This window comes from Bos taurus, chromosome 12 (genome assembly GCF_002263795.3).
Source record: "Bos taurus isolate L1 Dominette 01449 registration number 42190680 breed Hereford chromosome 12, ARS-UCD2.0, whole genome shotgun sequence".
In the NCBI taxonomy this organism is placed as follows: Eukaryota; Metazoa; Chordata; class Mammalia; order Artiodactyla; family Bovidae; genus Bos; species Bos taurus.
Genome location: NC_037339.1, coordinates 49,878,666 through 49,901,520, shown reverse-complemented (window position 1 = coordinate 49,901,520; position 22,855 = coordinate 49,878,666). Strand labels below are relative to the sequence as shown.

At 38.7% G+C, this 22,855-nt stretch overlaps 1 long non-coding RNA gene across 1 annotated transcript in view; it reads left to right on the top strand.

Annotated features, from left to right (window-relative positions):
- The window catches only part of LOC112449131 (uncharacterized), a 50,413-nt gene extending 28,095 nt beyond the window's left edge, over positions 1–22,318 (top strand). Inside the window, exon 3 of the long non-coding RNA XR_009496631.1 lies at positions 22,221–22,318. This is a non-coding gene — a long non-coding RNA (uncharacterized lncRNA). The remainder of the gene's footprint in view (positions 1–22,220) is intronic.
- The last annotated feature ends 537 nt before the right edge of the window (positions 22,319–22,855 follow it).

The window sequence follows — 22,855 nt, the reverse complement described above, 5'->3', positions numbered from 1 at the left end:
AACCTTTATGATCATAGCACTTAAAGTTTAGGGCCACGATGATTCTCAGGCCACAGAAGGCAGAAAATATTGAAGTATTTTTGCTTTAGTATTTTAGAAACTTGTAGATGTCTCAGGAGCAGCAGCGAAGTTCTCAAATTATCCATTTCAAGCTCCTTCCCCAGTACAGCTTAGAAGCTACTGAAGTTTAGGCTTTAGAGCCCTGTTTGCATGGATATCTTTCAAGTTTCTGAGAGGAGTCCTAACTTTTTGTATTTATAATTTTGTGTTCTTTCAAGGGACCTTCTCATTGGCTCAGCAGTAAAGAATCTGCCTGCAATGCAGGAGATGCAGGAGACGTGGGTTTGATCCCCGGGTTAGGAAGATCCCCTGGAGGAGGGCATGGCAGTCTACTCTAGTATTCTTGCCTGGGAAATTCCCTGAACAGAGGAGCCTGGCAGGCTACAGTCCATGGGTTGGCAGACAGTTGGATACAACTGAAGCAACTGAGCACAGCTCAGCATTCTTTCAAGAAGGCTTCCATGTTATATAAACTTCAGGCCCCAGGACACCTGGATTTACCCTGCCTTCTTCCCCGAATGTCTTTTGTACACCTGGCAGCTTTTTCACTTATTCGTGTATTGGCTTGAAGTGGAGGTGTACCTTAATCCTAAGTCTCATCTCTTCATTCAGCCTCTTAGAGCACTTCCTGCATCAGCTCACAGTCTCAGAAGTGGTCGTCCACCGCCCCCGACCCCCAACACACACACACACTTCTTCTTACCAGTCTCTTTGCCCAGGGAGTCTTTCCTCTTATTCTCAGCCTGATTGGCATCTGAGGCCAGGATGCTCAGGAGTGAATAATGCCTGCCTGCTGGTCCTCAGACTCCCAGAATGTGCACCACAGCTTCCAGTTCTCATGCTTCACTCACTGTTCTTTGGTTCCCAGAGAGTGGCTTTGGTCACTCTCTCAGGCACCAGCCCTTCTAGATTTTAGCGTCACATCATATCATTCATGGTGTCTTCTCTACCATCGATGTGCATCTATGTATGTCTGAAGAAGACGTACTCATTCCTCCTGCTCACCTACTTTGAGTCACCATAAAGAAATCTCAAAAGTTTTATATGAAAGAGGTAATATTTATATAATGTTACATATTGAACACGAATATACCGTTTCAGTGAGGAAAAAAGGGAAATGCTAAACACATGAAGATGAGGCCCTTTTCAATTCCTAGCTTCCCTAAGATTTTAGTACCTGACTTTGTATTCTTTTCATTCTAATCCCTGGCAACATTCTCAGTGACTTCAGTATCATCATAAGTAACTCTGCCAGTACTCTAACTGCCCTTGATTTGTAACTGCAACTTCAGTGATCTTTCCCTTCCACTCTGCTTTAGAGTCACAGGTGCAGATATCAGGTTTACCTGACCTTGGATGGCAGGAATAAAGGATAGCATAGCCATCTTATTTCTCCAACCATGACTAGCACAGCTCTTTAAACATATATTAGGAGCACAATAAATATTTGTTGATTAAATGGATCTATAAATATTTGGAAAGTGTAGCCATAAAATCAAGAATGATAAATGAAGCTCGAGTGAGGTCAGTGTCTTGGGAATAATAATTGGAAATTATGATCCAGAACATATTTTATTATCATTCAAGTTCAAATTGTATTCTCCTTTTTTATATATTCAGAATACGAATAACATAGGTTTCTGTCTGTGCTCAGTTGCTAAGTTGTGTCCAACTCTCACGACCCCATGGATTGTAACCCATCATGCTCCTCTGTCCATGGGATTTCCCAGGTAGTGGGTTGCCATTTTCTTCTCCAGGGGATCTTCCTGACCTAGGAATTGAACCCGCGTCTCCTGCTCAGCAGAAGGATTCTTTACCACTGAGCCACCAGGGAAGCAACATAGGTTTAGGAATTATAGCTTTCCTTCTCTGATCACAGGGCATCCTTTTATTTCACTGAAATGATCATCCATGTGTTTTGAAACTACACAGTATCATTTAACATTTGAGCAATTCCTCATGCCTCAAAAAAAGAGTTTTGCAATTCAGAGAATATTTAAATTTTCATTTTGACAGTTAGATAATGGGATTAAAATGGTTTATTTACATTGTTATCTAAATTATAGTTGTTAAGCAATTATCCAAGCTGTTCTGATAGACCTGATACATTATATAGATAATACATTACATTTGTATACATAAAACACAAGGCTAAAGAGAGTTTTCTTGGAGTTTTTGTTAGTGTTTGAAGATGTGGAATGACAATGTTAGTCATTCAGTCATGTCCGACTCTGTGACCCCAGGGACTGTAGCGCGCCAGGCTCCTCTGTCCACAGGGGTTCTCCAGGCAAGAATACTGGAGTGGCTTGCCATTCCCTCCTCCAAGAATGACTTAAAGTGTCTATATTGTTTCTGAAGAATTGCTAACAAGCTGACAATATGTTCTGTTCTGTTCTTTCCTTTGAGAGCCATAAGTATGCATATTGTCAAATATCTCATTGGAGATTTTGTCCATAAACATAACTCTAATGTGACTCAAAGCACAACTTTTACGTGACTCTTCAATTTGCTTCCCAAAGGTCAAATTCAATCCTGGTGGCTTGCTATAAGAATGTTTTCATTTTTATTCAGTTATCTCTACTTCCTCTAACTTCCCTGCACATCCCATCACCCAGAGCATAAAAATCCAAGCAGTGAATTTGTTAGCTAGGCACACTCTGTAAAACACCATGATTTATTCTTTCAGTGACCTTAATGATAGTTTTAGTGTGGTAAATTTTTTATTACAGTAAATTATTTATTGCAAGAGAGGCATGTGAGTCAACAAGGAATGCAGAAATAATAGTGGAGAAATTTATGTTGTTTTCCTGAAGCGTATCCCCACCACCTTTGTGCTTCTAACAAAAACCTTCCATTATATGGAGTAAATGCTCAAAATAACATGAAATAGATTGGATTTGTAAAGAGGGGAGACTGCATATTCAATTTCCAGTGTTTCCCTGAAAGGGGCTCTTCTCATTCTTCATATTTATTCTGGAGTCAACTAGCTCCCTAGCTGCCTACCGGGGAAGATTTTCAGGTGCTACTGTCTGAAAAGGATCAAAGTTCTAACATTTTCCTGGTTATTGATAGCCTCTCAAGAGATGTAAAGGCCTTCACTGCATAATCAAGTATATGTCCAACACGGAATCAGTGGGGCAGAGGCATCATGGAGATCAAATATCCTCTCCACCCACTACTTGCCTAATCATTTGGAGAGCAGGATGTGATAGGTAAGCTGTCACTTGAATCTAAACATCTATGTGAAACAGGATATCTGTTATTTACAATTCCAGAATTGGGCATTGTTGATATCTATTGGACAGTGAGATCACATTTTTGTAGTTAGAACCCTGAGGGACTCTGTGATCTTGAAGCCTTCTGTGAATCTTAAAATGATGGTGACCATTGACTGTACAATCAAACTTTCTTTACTTAATTAAATTTCCTTACTTAATTACATATTTATTCCCTAATTGGTTATTCCCATTTAGTATAAGTAGTAAATAACCACAGAGTTTCTGATAACCATAGTATTGGATTAGTCAGAATGAATTTGTAGTGATCTTGCCAGATAAAATAGTTAACTACAAAACAGCTTAGTAGTAACTAAATTCCTATATTTTAAATGGGAAGCATTATTTAATATTTCAGCAATCCATAATAGCAATGTATTTTAAAGGCTAATATCCATTTGATGAAAAATGATAACTATTCTGGGCTTCCCATGTGGCGCTAGTGGTAAAGAATCCACCTGCCAATGCAGGAGACATAAGAGATGCTGGTTTGATCCCTGGGTTGGGGAGATCCCCTGGAGGAGGGAATGGCAACCCACTCCAATATTCTTGCCTGGAAAATTCCATGGACAGGGGAGCCTAGTGGGTTACAGTCCATAGGGTTGCAACGAGTCAGACATGACTGAAGTGACTTAACATGCACGCACAATACCTTTTCTATGGTTTCTTAGGACCCTATCACCTTGCAATAATAAGTACCTTTGCAACAATGATTTAATAAATATTTATTTCACAAATAAATAGATGAATAGATAAGCTCACTCCTTCGCTTAATGAAGTGTGTTTTTATTTTTTTTTCCCAAAGAGTTTATGATTTACTGAGTTGTTGGAGACATTTTTGCAGATGTCTTCCTGTTGTGGTGGAAGCCAATTTGGCTTGAATAAAAATCTGGCACCAGTCACACTTTCCTTCAAGCATTTAGAGATGTCACCCTGACTGCCGTTTTATATGGTTGCTCTGTAATCTCAGCCCAGTCTCTTTTCCTGGTTTTCTGATACTGTTCTATTAAGATCATTCATTTTTACATATTATTGAGGATTGAGCAATTTTGCCAAAACAATGAAAACTTCTTTTGGTTCTTTTAGTAAATAATATCTACAGAACGATTTCCCTTTGAATTTTTAAGATGATTTCTTTTTCTTGATTTAGAGTTTAGTTTCCACCAGCTATGATTTATTTATTTATCATCCTGACTGAGGGGAGATTTATGCATTTCTGCTGCTGCTGCTGCTGTTGCTGCTAAGTCGTTTCAGTCGTGTCCGACTCCGTGGGACCCCATAGATGGCATCCCACTAGGCTCTGCCATCCCTGGGATTCTCCAAGCAAGAACGCTGGAATGGGTTGCCATTTCCTTCTCTAATGCATGAAAGTGAAAAGTGAAAGTGAAGTCGCTCAGTTGAGTCCGACTCTTAGCAACCCCATGGACTGCAGCCTACCAGGCTCCTCTGTCCATGGGATTTTCCAGGCAAGAGTACTGGAGTGGGTTGCCATTGCCTTCTCTGGCTGCTGCTGCTGCTGCTGCTGCTAAATCGCTTCAGTCGTGTCCAACCCTGTGCGACCCCATAGACGGCAGCCCACCAGGCTCCCCTGTCAGGGTTTACCATTAAACGAGTTCTGTGGATCTTACTTAGTCCAGCCATTTTACGTGGAGATCTCAGGCTCTGAGACACCAGGACAAGTACATAAATAACAAAGCGGCAGGTTCCATTGTTATTCCAAGCGGAGTAATATAGGGTGCCTGGCAACATTAGTCATTAGAGAAAAGAAAATTAAAACCATAATGAGATACCACTACATATCTATAAGTTTGGCTAAAATAAAAAATGCAGGCCCTACCATGCTAAAGATGTAGATGAAGTGGAACTCTTATACACTGCTAGTGGGAATGTGGAATAGTACAACTTGGTAAAAACACTTTGTGGATTAAAAAAAAAAAAAACTTTGGCATACATTTACCATATGATCCAGCTTTTCTACTCCTAAGTATTTACCCATGAAAAGCAGAAACATATGTCCATACAAAAACTTATGTACAAGTGCTCATAGCAGCTTTATTTCTAATAGCCTCAAGCTGGAAACCACTCAAATGTCCATTAACAAATGAATGGATAAGCAAAGTCTGATACAGTCATTCAGTTGAGTACTACTCTACTACTCCGCAGTAAAACAGATGAACTATTTAAACATGCTGCAGCATGAATTAGTCTCAAAATAACTATAATATGAAAAAAGCTAGACAAAATGGAGTACAGACTATGATTTATATAAGATTCTAGAAAATGCAAACTAATCTATCATGACAGAAAGCAGACCAGTGTTTGCCTGGAGTGAACAAGGCGGAGGAGGGAAGCGGGGATGGATGAAAAGATTGTAATCAGAGGTGAAGCATATCTTCATTATCTTGATTGCAGTGATAGTTTTCATGAGTGTACACACTTGTCTAATCTTATCAAATTGTATACTTGTGATAAATAGTATAGTAAATGTCAATTATACTTCAGTTAAACTGTTACTAATAGTTTTTAAGTCTTTATAAACATTTTTGAAGTTTATTACTTCCATTCAGCTTTTACTCATGGGACTTGATGATAGCTTGATACCATCATTTCAATGGAGACTAAAATTTTGTTTTCTTTTAAAATGATCACTGAAATACCATCCAGTATATCCAACAGTTAAGTGTGAGACAGGAAAAAAAAGATATGATTACTGAAGGAAAAAAGAAGAAAAGAATGACCAAAAAATATTCTAATTCCAGACATTCCTGGAAAGCGGCTCCAGGGAAACCTGGCCAGGCATTGGGAAAAGATTATACAGTTGCCGCAGGGCAGCTCTGCCAGGAAAAAGTTATAAATGACTGAAGGACTGTGGCATTTGTGATGAGAAAGGGAATTAATCTTCTTTGTAGCTTATACTTTCAAGTTCTTCCAATTAAAATTGAAAGGCAAAAGAAGTGATTAAGGAGTAAAATTTTGTCTTTAATTTTTTCATGAGTAGTATGTTCTGAATATTTGGTTAAAATGTTTGAACTTTGGAAAAGGCCATTGTTAAAGTAAAATTTTATTAAACTTGAAATGGACTCAGCATTTCTTTGAAATTTGCTTTGAGAAAATGGAGTTCCCAGTTAAAATCAGTTATAGCTGAAGTTGATGAAATCATTTTGTCTGTTATAAACTCCCCAGATTATTAGGGGAGTTTATAACAGACAGTATACAGTAATAGGGGCAGGAAATCTGGTTTTCCTTCCTTGAAACTATATCTAACTCATGTAACTTCTACAGGTTCTCAAACTCATCAACTAAAGTACCAAGTAGTTTAATGAAACTCTCAACTCCACCCTGTCTGTATAATTTATGATTCTGTATATTTAGATTAAGGGATATAAACATTTTCAGACTATTTCATATCTTTCTAAAGACAGAAGACTGGATAGGCAATTTAAATAAGAAAAGAGAATGAAATTGAGGCCATGCTGGCACAAAATTAATGTATAAAGGATATACCTATAGGAACAAGTTCTTGATAATATATTCTCTTTATCAGTTATTTCCTAAAATTGAACTGTATATTTAATGAGCACTGCCCACAAATTATGGTGAGTGCCATTCCAAGAAAAAAATGTGCCTAAAGAGGGTGCAAATAAACCATTTCTCTTAACCATAGATTCATATAGAACTCAAGTGGTGTTTTGATTTGCAGTTTTAAGTACTTTTCCTCTTAAATTCCTTCTAAGGATATATCCATTCATATAAGACTTCCTTGAGTTGGCAGTGCTAAAATAGGAAGCTAGAAATATAATGGTTAAAAAGAAATCATGTAAACATAGGCTACGGGAAGTTTTAGGGGAAATATGTAGAAAATTATACAGATCTGCCAGCATAGTTCCAGAGATAGATGTATGATTTCTTATACTGTGGCTGTTTCTCCAGTAAAATAGCAAACCACAGAGTTACCATTAAAGCTCAAAATAAAGAACCAATCAACTGCCAAAGCTATCAGAGACACAAGGCAAAAGAAAAATAAAAAAATGAATGAACAAAGAAGGAGTGAAAAAGTAGTTATTTATCCTGTTTGGGGGGAATGCGATTAATACAGTATGGTGGGCAGACAAACGAAGGAGGGCGAAGGCAAGAGAACAAAGCTAGTATAATTCCTGGGGACTTTTGGTCATCTAAAAGAGAGGAAGGAAATGTATTCCATCAGGTTTGCACAGACTGAGGGGGACATGGTTCTGTGGAAACAACCTCGTGTTGGTCTAGGTGAGACCTGAGACAGTCACCCAGCCTGGCCCCTGTAGCCATGAAAATGACTCGGCTGCCTGGCACGTGTGAAAAGGTTTATTCACTGGGAGGGTTTATTATTCAGACAACTGCACCAGTTAAATTGCTGGCTGGTATATTTAGGAGGTACCCCTGGGAGGACAAGGACACTATTACCAATCAAACTGGGAGAGACTGGAACATTTATCTAGTTAAGAGACAAGACTAAGGAAGTTAGAAATCATGGAAATGACAATTTGGATTCCACTACCCCAGTGCTTGAGCTGGGAACAGCTACATGAGTAGGTTGGATATTGTGGGTACACCCTGGAATTGTGACTTGTGGACAAGACTGGTTAAATCTATCGCTTGAAATCTTCCTCAAGAGATCCTAATTGAGAAAAGAAAAGAAATCATGTGACTCTTTTTTCCCTGATAGATGTAATTTATAAAAGGAATGCTTGGAACTGGTTATATTAATTTTATAGACAAATTTTATGCTTGTACATTTATCAAGTTTTAAGGGACTCTCCTGGCAGTAGAATGCCCTTTCAAAGTTGCTACCTCAATTATAAACAAGTCATCATCTCTTGAGGCCACTGAAAGGAGAGATCTTACTACTAGAAAATTCTTCCTTAAATTAAACCCAGTCTTAATGGCTAAAACTTGTACTTCTTGCTTCCTGATTGAACCTTAAAAACCATACTCAGGTCTTCAGCAACGTTTCTCTATTTTGTTTATAAGGTGTCATCAAAGGTCTTGTTTTATTTTGCTTAGGCTCAGATATTTGCCTTGTATAGCACTTACTTGACCATGTATGCCACTGTGTGTGCTCAATTTTGTCCGACTCTTTGCCACCCCATAGCCCACCAGGTTCCTCTGTCTGTGGGATTTTCCAGGCAAGAATACCAGAGTGTGTTGCCATTTCCTTCTCCAGGGGATCTTCCCAACCCCCATCTCTTGCGTCTCCTGCATTGACAGGCAAGTTTTTTGTTTTTTCTTTTTTACCACTAGTGCCATCTGAGAAATATTTAGGTTGGTAAAAAAAAGTAATTATGAATTTGGACCATGAATTTTTTATTCTTATAACAAGGCTCAAGCACATCTTTATTAGTCAAAATAAGAACCATTATAAGTAACACATTTTTGCCAACGAGAAATAAGTTTGTTTATTCCTAGAGCATAAAAATTATGCTTTGAGATTCGATGAACTCTTGGAAAACACTTTCTGCCTCCTGCTGGCTGTGGAAGCATTTTGCCTGCAAAAAAGTTGTGAAGATGCTTGAAGAAGTGGTAGTCAGTTGGCAAGAGATCACGTGAATATGGTGGATGGCAAAACTTCGTGGCCCAATTTGTTCAAATTTTGAAGCATTGGTTGTGCAGCCTGCAGTCAGGCATTGTGCAGAAGAATTGGGCCCTTTCTGTTGAACAATGCTGGCTGCAGGCATTGCGATTTTCAGTGCTTCTCATCAATTTGCTGAATGTACTTCTCAGATGTAACGGTTTCACCAGGATTCAGAAAGCTGTAGTGGATAGACAGGCAACAGACCACAAACACTGACCATGACCTTTTTTGGTGCAAGTTTGGCTTTGAGAAGTCCATGGTATCCTTTGCTGATCAAAACTTTTAAGTTTAGTTAGGAAACTTTCATAATAGCTATTTGTAATATAAACTATTGAAGATATTAATTTGGCTTTACATATCAAAGAATTAAAAATGTTTCTCTTCAACAGGTTAAACTGTTCCCTTTAAAACTGGATGCTGTTAAAGTTATGTTATGCTTCCAAATCTGGGGAAATCTTTTGAGGATCATAGCATAAACTCTACCACCTTGAGCCTTCTTCAGCTGTAACTGTCCTCTCTGCAATTGCCATGTATTGGCTTCTCTGGCTTTCAGTAAAGAGTTCCAGATTCACATCCTTAACACCCCAAGTGCTGCCTTCATTTCTAGTCGTTTTACTATCTGTATAACTTACACTTTCATTATATTGTATTCATAGACCCTTGATTTCCTTCTCATGAATGAGTTTAACAACTAGGTAAATGGTACCAATGCAAACATAGATTTCAGCTTAACCTATGATATCACCCAGATATCCTTATCCATTTCCATTTTCAACTCTCATTTCCATTTCCCACAGTACCAATTTCAAACCATATTGCTTGTCTCAAACCTGTCATCTTATCTGCATGCCCCTTAATCTCATCAGTTCCAGCCTTACTTTCCTTTTTGCTTTGTGTAATACGAAGAGGTGTCACCCTTCTGTTCATGTCATCGTTTAATTTCCTGCTGTTCCCACTCTTGTACAGAAAGCTGCTTGAACATAAAAGACTTAAAATACAAATATATTATTCCTCAAGCTTTTGTCCATTGCTTGGGCTCAGCTGGATAGCTCTCTCATGCAATTTCAGTTACATGTCGACCAATTCTGAGGTCATCTGAAGGCTTGACTTGGGTGGGTGGCAAAAATGGCTCCTCCACACACATGTCTGAAACCTTAGCTGAGATGGCTGGGCTGGGCAGGGCATTTCTCTCTCTCCATGTGACCTCTCTGTAAGTCTAGTTTCCTCAAAGCGTGTGCTTACTGGGTACTTGGTTATCTTGCTTCTTTCAGAGCAAGTATTCTGAGAAACTCTGTGAGTAATGACAAGCTTCTTATGACCTATGTTTGTGAGAAGTGATGAAGTCATTCAGAGTCAGCTCTGCCTCATTTTATTGCTAGATACAAGGGGAAGAAACTCCTTAAGAGTGTATATGGAGACTAGCTATTAATGATACACCTGCCCTTATAGATCCTAAGAACTTTAGAAGCTCATGCAATTAATGTACACACTTCTTGTGGCTGCCATTTTCCTACTCATGGTCATGTTCACAAATGTACTTCTGTGTCTCAATTAGGGTATTCATTTCTAATTAATTAATTTTTGATCACTACTTAATGAAATTAGAAATTGATAATGATATTGGGAAAAACCCTTTTCACTTGGAAATTTAAAAAGCAAAAGTAATCTTCGTTCTTAGGTTAATAATAAATAATACCACAATGAAGACATCACACAGATATATTTCATAAATCTCGTATGTAGAATATATAAATAGACATGTTACCAAAGAATATTAGAAAATATTCTTAAGGATATTTCAGAAGTCCTAGGCTCACTGATTATTACCAAAGTGTAAAGGTATAGGAACTGAGGAGATAGGATACAGAGGGAGAACTTCTTCTGTATATCCTCTCATATTTCTACATTTTCTACTATTACAATGTATAACCATTACATATATGGATACATACTACATAAACAGACTATCTTAAAACAATAAACAGTCAACAATAAATGAGCTACTACAATGTACTTAAATTTACTCCTGGAATATCCTTGAACATAAGAAATTAAGAAATATTAGTTCTCTTTTATGTATATGTATGTATATGTGTAATATATGCACACATATGTATATATACACATATATATATAAATATACATGTATATACATAAAATATTTAAAGTCGATTTTGCTTCAGAACCATCCACTTAAGAAGTAAAATAACCGTCCTAGCAATAATGCATTAATTCTAGTTTGATAGCTAGAGCTTATTTAGTCATAGATCAATTAGGGCCAACAGTCTACTAAAGATATGTTACAATTGATAAAAATTAGAGCACAAAACTAGGACACCTGAATACCAGGTTATTGGAGATGAGTTTTAGAAGAATAATATTCCATTATGTGTGTATTTATATATATATGTATTATTTTTATTTTTATCCATTTGTCTCTTGATGGACGCCTAGATTGTTTCCATGTCTTGGCCATTGTAGATAATGCTTCTATGAATGTAAGGTGCAGATAATCTTAAAATAGCTATTTTATTTCCTTAAGGTATGCCCAGGGGTAGAACTGCTGGCTCAGATGTTAGTTCTATTTTTAATATTTTGAGGAGCCTCTGTACTATTTTCCATTGTAGCTATACCAAGTTACAATCCCATGAACAGTGTATAGGTCAGTTGCTCAGTTGTGTCCAACTCTTTGCAACCCCATGGACTGCAGCACGTCAGGCCTCTCTGTCTATCACCAACTGCCAGAGTCTACCCAAACCCATGTGCATTGAGTCAGTGATACCATCCAATGATCTCATCCTCTATCTTCCCCTTCTCCTCCTGCCCTCAATTTTCCTAGCATCAGGGTGTTTTCTAATGAATGAGTCAGCTCTTCACATCAGGTGGCCAAAGTATTGGAACTTCAGCTTAAGCATCAGTCCTTCCAATGAACACCCAGGACTGATCTCCTTTATGATGGACTGGTTGGATCTCCTTGCAGTCCAAGGGACTCTCAAGAGTCTTCTCCAACACCACAGTTCCAAAATATCAATTCTTCGGCCCTCAGCTTTCTTTCTAGTCCAACTCTCACATCCATACATGACTACTTGAAAAACCATAGCCTTGACTAGACGGACCTTTGTTGGCAAAGTAATGTCTCAGCTTTTTAATATGTCTAGGTTGGTCATAACTTTCCTTCCAAGGAGTAAGTGTCTTTTAGTTTCATGGCTGCAATCACCATCTGCAGTGATTTTGGAGTCCACAAAAACACAGTCAGCCACTGTCTCCACTGGGGTTTCCTTTATTCCACATCCTCTATAAAAATCAAACTCATAGAAACAGAGAAAGCTGATAGTTGCCATGGGGTGAGGAAAATAGGTGAAGCTGGTCAAAGGTTACAAACTTCCAGTCATAAGATGCATAGGTTCTGGAGATGTAATGAACAGCACAGTGACTATAGTGAACAACAAACACTGCACTGTGTATTTGAAAATTGCTATGAGTACTGATCTCAAAAGCCAGCCCCCCACAAACACAACTCACACATGCATTATAACTGTGTGAGATAATACATGTGTCAAACAACCTATTGTGGTAATCATTTCACAGTACATACATACATCAAACCATTATGCTACACACTTCAAATACACACAGTGCTATAAGTTAACTATATCTCAATAAAGTTGGGTAAGAAAAAAAGACAGTAATATATTTGTGTGCTTTAGTAAAATATACACCATTATGTAATGATATTGCATATGTCATATGAAGATAGCATCAAAATCTATTTTTGAAATTTGTTAACCAAAAAATTTAAGAAGGATATTGTTTTCTAAAGCTGGTAAATAAAGTAAGCAAAACATTTGAGCAAATTTTTGCTAGGAAAATACTTGTCAATTAATAGTCAAATATTTTTCTCTTGTTTCTCATAATGTTATCTGTGGTTTGAGCTGCAGTGGCTAATTCTCAGAAAAGTCAGTGACTGTTTGACTGTCTCAATCTATTGTACATTGCACGTTTTCAACTGATTTTTCTTTTAGATAAATTCTAAATGAAACAAGACTTTATGAGTTGATTGACATAACACTGGTTTAGCAATGTCTTTTTAGTACCCCACCCTTTTACTTTAGTCTTAATAATTTCCAAGACTATCCTAATGACTTTGTGAATGACATAATTGAAGTTAAGTCTTTGATTTCAATTCTGTTGGCCTTTAAAACTGTTACTCAGTCAGTCATGTGTGACTCTTTGTGACCACATGGACTATAGCCCGACAGGCCCTCTGTCCATGGAATTCTCAGGGCAAAAATACTGGAGTGAGTAGCCATTGCCTTTTCCAGGGTACTTCCCAACACAGGGGTTCAACCCGGGTTTCCTGCATGGCAGACAAATTATTTACCATCTGGGCCACTAGGGAAGCCCCTCTAATGTCCTTTAAGTCAATTCAGTCACTCAGTCGTGTCTGACTCTTTGCGACCCCATGGACTGCAGCATGCCAGGCCTCCCTGTCCATCACCAACTCCCGGAGTTTGCCCAAACTCATGTCTATTGAGTCGGTGATGACATCCAACCATCTCATCCTCTGTCATCCTCTTCTGCTCTTGCCTTCAATCTTTCCCAGCATCAGGGTCTTTTCAAATGAGTCAGTTCTTTGCATCAGGTAGCCAAAGTATTGGAGCTTCAGATTCAGCATCAGTCCTTCCAATGAACACCCAGGACTGATCTCCTTTAGGATGGACTGGTTGGACCTCCTTGCTGTCAAAGGGACTCTCAAGAGTCTTCTCCAACACCACAGTGCAAAAGCATCAATTCTTCAGCGCTCAGCTTTCTTTATAGTCCAACTCTCAAATTCATACATCACTACTGGAAAAACCATAACTTTGACTAGATGGACCTTTGTTGACAAAGTAATGTCTCTGCTTTTTAAATAGCTGTCTAGGTTGATTATAACTTTCCTTCCAAATAGCAAGCATCTTTTAATTTCATGGATGCAGTCACTGTCTGCAGTGATTTTGGAGCCCCCCAAAATAATGTCTGTCACTGTTTCCACTGTTTTCCCATCTGTTTGCTTTGAAGTTATGGGACCAGATGCCATGATCTTAAATTTTTGAATGCTGAGCTTTTTTTTTTTAAATTTTATTTTATTTTTAAACTTTACACAATTGTATTAGTTTTGCCAAATATCAAAATGAATCCGCCACAGATATACACGTGCTCCCCATCCCGAACCCTCCTCCCTCCTCCCTCCCCACACCATCCCTCTGGGTCGTCCCAGTGCACCAGCCCCAGGCATCCAGTATCATGCATCGAACCTAGACTGGCATCTCGTTTTACACATAAATTTATTTATTTTAATTGGAGGTTAGTTACTTTGCAATATTGTATTGGTTTTGCCATACATCAACATGAATCTGCCACAGGTATACACATATTCCCCATCCTGAACCCCCCTCCCTCCTCCCTCCCCATACCATCCCTCTGGGTTGTCCTAGTGCACCAGCCCCAAGCATCCAGTATCATGCATCGAACCTGGACTGGTGATTCGTTTCATATATGATATTATATGGAGAGGGTTGGGATGATTAGGGAGAATGGCATTTAAACATGAATGTTGAGTTTTAAGCCAACTTTTTCACTCTCCTTTTTCACTTTCCTAAAGAGGCTCATTAGTTTCTCTTCACTTTCTGCCATAAGGGTGGTGTCATCTGCATATCTGAGGTTACTGATTTTTCTCCCTGCAATCTTGATTCCAGCTTGTGCTTTCTCCAGCCCAGAGTTTCTCATGATGTACTCTACATATAAGTTAAATAAGCAGGGTGACAATATACAGTCTTGATGTACTCCTTTCCCTATTTGGAACCAGTCTGTTGTTCCATGTCCAGTTCTAACTGTTTTTCCCTGACCTGCATACAGATTTCTCAAGAGGCAGTTCAGATGGTTTGGTATTTCCATCTCTTTAAGAATTTTCCACAGTTTATTGTGATCCACACAGTCAAAGGCTTTGGCATAGTCAATAAAGTAGAAATGGATGTCTTCCTGGAACTTTTCTGCTTTTTTGATGATCCAGTGGATGTTGGCAATTTGATCCCTGGTTCCTCTGCCTTTTCTAAATCCATCTTGAACATCTGGGCGTTCATGGTTCACGTACTGCTGAAGCCTGGCTTGGAGAATTTTGAGCATTACTTTACTAGCATGTGAGATGAATGGAATTGTGTGGTAGTTTGAACATTCTTTGGCATTGTCTTTCTTTGGGATTGGAATGAAAACTGAACTTTTCCAGTCCTGTGGCTCCATTTTCCAAATTTTATGGCATATTGAATGTAGAACTTTTACAGTGTCATCTTCAAGATTTAAAATAGCTTAACTGGAATTCCATCACCTCCACTAGCTTTGTTCGTAGTGATGTTTCCTAAGGCCCACTTGACTTCACATTCCAGGATGTCTGGCTCTAGGTGAGTGATCATACTATCATGGTTATCTGGGTCATGAAGATCTTTTTTGTACAGTTCTTCTGTGTGTTCTTTCCACCTATTCTTAATAACTTGCTTCTATTATGTCCATATCATGTCTTTCCTTTATTGTGCCCATTGTTGCATGAAATGTTCCCTTGGTAGCTCTAATTTTCTTGAAGAGTTTCCCATTCTATTGTTTTCCTCTATTTCTTTGCATTGATCACTGAGGAAGGTTATCTTTATCTTTTCTTCGTATTCTTTGGAACTCTGCATTCAAACAGGTATATCTTTCCTTTTCTCCTTTGCCTTTAGCTTCTCTTCTTTTCTCAGCTATTTGTAAGGCCTCCTCAGACAACCATTTTGCCTTTTTGCATTGCTTTTTCTTGGGGATGGTCTTCATCCCTGCCTCCTGTACAATGTCATGAACCTCCATCCACAGTTCATCAGGCACTTTAGATCTTATCCCTTGAATCTATTTCTCACTTCCACTGTATAATCATAAGGGATTTGATTTAGGTCATATCTGAGTGGTCTAGTGGTTTTCCCTACTTTCTTCAATTTAAGTCTGAATTTGGCAATAAGGCATTCATGATCTGAGCCACAGTCAATTCCCAGTCTTATTTTTGCTAACTGTATAGAGCTTCTCCATCTTCGGCTGCAAATATAATCAATCTGAATTCAGTATTGACCATCTGGTGATGTCCATGTGTAGAGTCTTCTCTTGTTTTGTTAGAAGAGGGTGTTTACTATGACCAGTGCATTCTTTTGGCATAGCTCTATTAGCCTTTGTCCTGCTTCATTCTGTACTTCAAGACCAAATTTGCCTGTTACTCCAGGTATTTCTTTACTATCTACTTTTGCATTCCAGTCCCCTATAATGGTCTTTACCTTTATATTAATTTGGTATGGGACAGATAAGACACATCTTGAATACAGCAAAACCTAGTGCTATATTACATGTAAAATATTAAACTTCACACTCTTTGCAACTGTGACAATCTGTCTATCCTTCCAACTCTGTAAAACTAGTATATCTACTCTTTGACCTTAGGCAAACTTCAGGCCTTGAGCCACTCCATTTCCTTCTAATCTGTCTGCTTCTTTCTAGATTCACTTTCATCCTCTTCGACCCTAGGTTCCAAAGTCCATCACTTCAGTCATTCTGTCACTATTACCCTTCCTCTCTTCCTTGCCCATCGGTGGCCACCCCTTATAAAATCTCAGTTTTGGATTGATTTAGCTGCAGTCCATGGCATCTCAAAGAGTCAGACGTGACTGAACAACAACAACAATAGTTTTACCTCTTTGCTTTCTCAGAGGTGAATACCACTGGAAAAAAAAAAAAAGTAACGGCTTTTCCTATGCTTAAAATATCTGCTTTTGACATCACATTCCTTTTTCAGTTCAGTTCAGTTCAGTTCAGTTCAGTCGCTCAGTCATGTCCGACTATTTGCAACCTCATGGACTGCAGCATGCCAGGCCTCCCTGTCCATCACCTACTCCCAGAGTTTACCCAAACTCATATCCGTTGAGTCGATGATGCTATCCAACCAGCTCATCTTCTGTCATTCTCTTCTCCTCATGCCTTTAATCTTTCCTAGCATCAGGGTCTTTTCAAACGAGTCAGCTCTTCACATCAGGTGGCCAAAGTACATCCCTTTTCAGTTACACTTAAGTCCTGAACCTCTAGTGAAAATGGACCTGCTCTATAGTGGGGCTTCCCAGGTGGTGCTGGTAGTAAAGAATCTGCCTGCCAGTGCAGGAGACATAAGAGACACAGGTTTGGTCCCTGGGTCAGGAAGATCCCCTGAAGGAGAAAATGGCAACCCACTCCAGTATTCTTGCCTGGAGAATTGCTTTATAGAGGAAGAAACATTTCCTGCCATCACTTTGGTACATATTCATTCCTTTGGTGTTTTTTTCCCCAGGATAAACAATGGCCTATAAAATGCGCCCTTTTTGCTTCATCTTACTTGTCACTGTTGAGGATTCTCTTTTTAAAGCAAGAAATACTCCTTATTTTCTATGACTTTATTTTCTCCTGGATTCCATCCTATTTTTTAGATTTTCTTTCTAGTTTCCTTCGTGGGCTTATGTTTTTTCTGCGCATTGCTTAGTTATATTCTGCAAGGCTGCTTTATCAGCTCTGGGTTCTTTTTGCTGTCCACACTTACAAGGTTACTTGAATTACATTCCTGATTTCAGTTATCACTTACATGTTGCGTTTTCAGCCTTAATTTTCTCCTTGAACTCAAGACTCGTAAATCCAGCTGGTTCCTGGAAATCTCACTTACGTGTTTTATAGGAAGTTTGAACTCTATGTGATTTAAAAATGACCTAGTAATTTTCACCTCAAATCTGTTTCTCAACTGTGTTCTCTTTAAATGAATGGTATGAAAATTTCCTCATTTATGGGAGCTAGAAACAAAGTAGTTATCTCTGTCTCTTATCGCTTTCTCAGTCTCCATGTTCAATCATTTCTAGGGTCCTGCAGATATAACTGTTTTATTCTGTCATATATTTCTGCTGATATCCATCTATTGCAGCACTATTAAACAATTAGTGAAGGTATCATTTCTCCTATTCAGAAGCATTTGCAAGTAAATAGGATCTCATAAAGACCATATGGTGACAAGGACCCTGACAAATACAAGAAATGACTATTCCTTTCCTCTCTATACTATTGCTAAAACATCAGCAGCTTTGAAAGTACATGCGTGGATGCTCAGTTGCTTCAGTTGTGCCCAACCCTTTGAAACCCTATGCACTGTAGCCCACCAGGCTGCTCTGTCCATGGGATTCTCCAGGTAAAAATACTGGAGTGAGTTGTACAAGACTCCTGCAAGGGATCTTCCCAACCTACAGTTTGAAACTGCACCTCCTACATTGGCAGGTGGGTTCTTTTTTTATTTTATTTTTTAACTTTACAATATTGTACTGGTTTTGCCATATATCAAAATGAATCTGCCACAGGTATACATGTGTTCCCCATCCTGAACCCTCCTCCCTCTTCCTTCCCCATACCATCCCTCTGGGTCATCCCAGTGCACCAGCCCCGAGCATCCAGTATCGTGCATTCGAACCTGGACTGGCGACTCGTTTCATATATGATATTATACATGTTTCAGTGCCATTCTCCCAAATCATCCCACCCTCTTCCTCTCCCACAGAGTGGGTTCTTTACTGCTGAGCCAGCAGGGAAGCTTCAGCTTTGAAAGAATGCTCCCTCATAATAAAGTATCTAATGAAACTCTTTCTTACTTTAGAAAGCATACAGACCCCACCTATCAAGTTTTATTTCTGTGGACAGTATTTACAATTAAGATATATAGAATATGATTTTGGAGTCAAGGTATGACCTTGGGAAATTCATTAAACAAACTTTTTAGGAAAATTATAATAGTAGCTAATACTTATTTCATAAGGTTATCTGATGTTTAGGCAAGATATTATAGAGTGTATAGGTGCTAAATACTCATTTTTCACTCCTTGCACTTTTGCTTTTAATGCTTTGTTGTTGTTCAGTCACTAAGTCATGTTCAACTCTTTGGGACCCCATGGACTGCAGCACGCCAGACTCCCCTGTCCTTCACTATCTCCCAGTGTGTGCTCAAATTCATGTGCACTGAGTTGGTGATGCTATATAACCCTCTCATCCTCTCCCACCCCATTCTCCTTTTGCCTTCAATCTTTCCCAGCATCAGGGACTTTTCTGGTGAGTCCACTCTTAACATCAGGTGGCCAAAGCATTGGAGCTTCAGCATCAGTCCTTCCAATGAATGTTCAGGGTGGATTTCTTTTAGGATTGACTGCTTTAATCTCCCTGCAGTCCAAGGGGCTCTCAAGACAAAAGTCTTCTCCAGCTCCACGATTCAAAAGCATTCATTTTTTTTTGAATGCTTTTTTGGCACTAAACTTTCTTTATGGTCCAACTCTCACATCTGTACATGACTACTGGAAAAACCATAGCTTTGATTACATATGGGCCTTTGTTGGCAAAGTATATACTGGTTTCAATTTACTACTTTGTCGGCAAAGTAATGTCTCTATTTTTAATGACTGCCTGAGTATTTTCTATGAATCAGTTTTGAACTGACCACACTGAGTGCTGCTTAAAGGGGAGAGAGCTTCTGAAGCATTACTGACTGAGTATACAAATGGAGGTACCATGTCTGCACCATATACATGCTCACTGTGAAGCACCACCAGTGACTAGAAGCATGAATATATCAGAAGATCCCATACAGGCAATCTCAAGAAAAATTAACAGAGACTGCGTTTTACTTGAAAGAAAAAAAAAATGTAGTAAATTGAAACCAGTATATATTTCATCAAATGGCAGAAACCTAACTCTTTTTAGAATTGTAACAGGAAACATTGGTGAAAGGATTATTAATGACAACTACATAGAAAAGAATGACATTAATAAAGAAGTAATTGAAGGGCTTCTTTGCTTGTCATCCATTAGAACAGCTTTACTTCCAACGTAGTTAAAAAAGCAATCAATCAACATAAGCCAAGACATTCTGCTGAAGAAATGGGGAAGCTATTATGAGTTATGTGCTAACTGATGTACGGAAAGTGAACCATGGCTTGAGCCTTGAAACATAATTTACGGAATTTTTGTGTATCACTGTTGGTTGTTAAATATGCATTCTCAGAGAACCATGTTCATAGTTGATTGGTGTAATAGTCTTTACAAAATTTGTGGAGCCTCTTGGTAAAGCCTCTTCTGTTATACTACAAAAGATTGAGAATAAAATAAAAGAAAAGCATCCCAGCTGATTCCTACCTGAGTTGTCATGTAGGATAAATTTTTAAAAGGGCATTGGATTAAGAATTATTTTCATAAAGAAAAATCATTTAACCTTTTAAGTAAAGGTAATGTAAGTACATCATGGGAAACGCTGGGCTGGAAGAAGCACAAGCTGGAATCAAGATTGCCGGGAGAAATATCAATAACCTCAGATATGCAGATGACACCATCCTTATGGCAGAAAGTGAGGAGGAACTAAAAAGACTCTTGATGAAAGTGAAAGAGGAGAGTGAAAATGTTGGCTTAAAGCTCAACATTCAGAAAACAAAGATCATGGCATCTGGTCCCATCACTTCATGGGAAATAGATGGGGAAGCAGTGGAAACAGTGTCAGACTTTATTTTTTGGGGCTCCAAAATCACTGCAGATGGTGATTGTAGCCATGAAATTAAAAGACGCTTACTCCTTCAAAGGAAAGTTATGACCAACCTAGATAGCATATTCAAAAGCAGAGACATTACTTTGCCAACAAAGGTCCATCTAGTCAAGGCTATGGTTTTTCCTGTGGTCATGTATGGATGTGAGAGTTGGACTGTGAAGAAGGCTGAATGCCAAGGATTTGATGCTTTTGAACTGTGGTGTTGGAGAAGCCTCTTGAGAGTCCCTTGGACTGCAAGGAGATCCAACCAGTCCATTCTGAAGGAGATCAGCCCTGGGATTTCTTTGGAAGGAATGGTGCTAAAGCTGAAATTCCAGTACTTTGGCCACCTCATGTGAAGTGTTGACTCATTGGAAAAGACTCTGTTGCTGGGAGGGATTGGGGGCAGGAGGAGAAGGGGACGACAGAGGATGAGATGGCTGGATGGCATCACCGACTCAATGCACATGAGTTTGAGTGAACTCCAGGAGCTGATGATGGACAGGGAGGCCTGGCATGCTGTGATTCATGGGGTTGCAAAGAGTCAGACATGACTGAGCGACTGAACTGAACTGAACTGAATGTGAAATCCATGAGCATTCTTCACTTACGATAAAAAATTTTCCATAGAAAAACCAGCTCTCCAAATTATTAGAATTTCAGGGATGTATAAAAGACCATCTAGGTTTAAATATAGCATACTTTAGTGTCAAAATCATCAAAATGTGTTTCATACTTACAAGGGTGGCAGTTTGACAAAATTGGGCAATAAAACGAATGAAGTCAGTTAATTTATTGAAAACCGGTTGAAACAGTTACAATTGATTTGTTTTATTGCATAATTGCTTGACATGTCATCTTTTGTATCATTTTTCTGTAAATCTGATTTATAAGTGGTCCATATGCCTTAAAAGAAAAGGAAATGCTCTAGAGAGAAAAAAGAAAATTCATTTTAATTATTTTTCAATACAAGAGGGAAATTAAATCATGGTTTAAGTTAGAAAAACTATACTTTTGGAAAATGTTTGCTTGGAAAATTGCAAGTAATATTAATATTATAGAATTGCAAACACTTCTGGGAATGTTTTCATAATATAGGGTAATTAAACCCCTTTGGAATAAAAATGCTGCTTTTGATTATGTACGAAGGTGGTAAGCTTATGGCAACTTCAGCCCCTTCCTTTAAACCTTAAACTTCTGATTACCAGGAATTGATCAAAGATGAATAAGTTTTCAATGCTCATTCAGGATTTTTCAACATTTTAATTTATTTATTTAGTTTGTGGCTATGCTGGGGTCTTCACTGATGGGCACAGGCTTTTTCTAGTTGTGGGGAGCAGGGGTACTCTCTAGTTGCCGTGTGTGGGCTTCTCTTGGCGGTGGCTTCTTTGTTGTGGAGCAGGGGCTCTAGGGCACACGGGCTTCAGTAGTTGTGGCATGTGGGCTCAAGAGTTGGGACATGTGGGCTCGGTAGTATGGCTCCCAGGCTCTCGAGCACAGGCTCAATGGTTGTGGCACATGGGTTTGGCTGCCCTGCAGCATGGGGGATCTTCCCAGACCAGGGATCAAACCTGCGTCTCCTGCATTGGCTGGGGGATTCTTTACCACTGAACTACCAGGAAAGCCCTCAATCAGAGTTTTTAAGATGGTACTTTTGCTTGATCCCCTACAGGTCCCAGGAGGACCATTCTGGGCCTTTAGCATCTGCTTCATGGAACTTCATCACTGTCCAAATTACATCTAACAGCTTATAGTCACCAAGTTCACTGATGGAGGTAAGACTCTCATAGGACTGTTGGGCCTCACTTCAGATTGTAAGTGAAACTGGCACCTAGATGTCTTTTGCACTCTAGGCTCTGTGCTCTGTTGTGTTCATATAGTGATGGTATCTGGATATACTTACTTGATTCTGGAATGATTTTTTTCTCTTAGAAAAAGAATATTTCATATTTCAAAACAAATATAGAGCTAATTCTAAATATGTCTTTTTAATATTTAATTAATAATTAGGCTGAGCTGTCAAAGAATAGACAACAATGTTATTTTTTCACCAAGGATTAGGAAGGCATATATGTGCCTGTTCTAACAAGCTATCTCAAAATCAACTTCTAACTGATTATTTGACTTTATTCCATTTGGGGGGGTTGAGAGAGTCATTTGGAATTCCTCTTCCTCAGCTACAAACCCCAGATCAATAATTTGATATTTATTAAAATTCATGGCTGCTCATGAATTGTTTGTATATGCCTACTATATCCCTTACCAAATAATAGTTCTTAGAGTTTCTTCTTGTGCTCCATATTTACT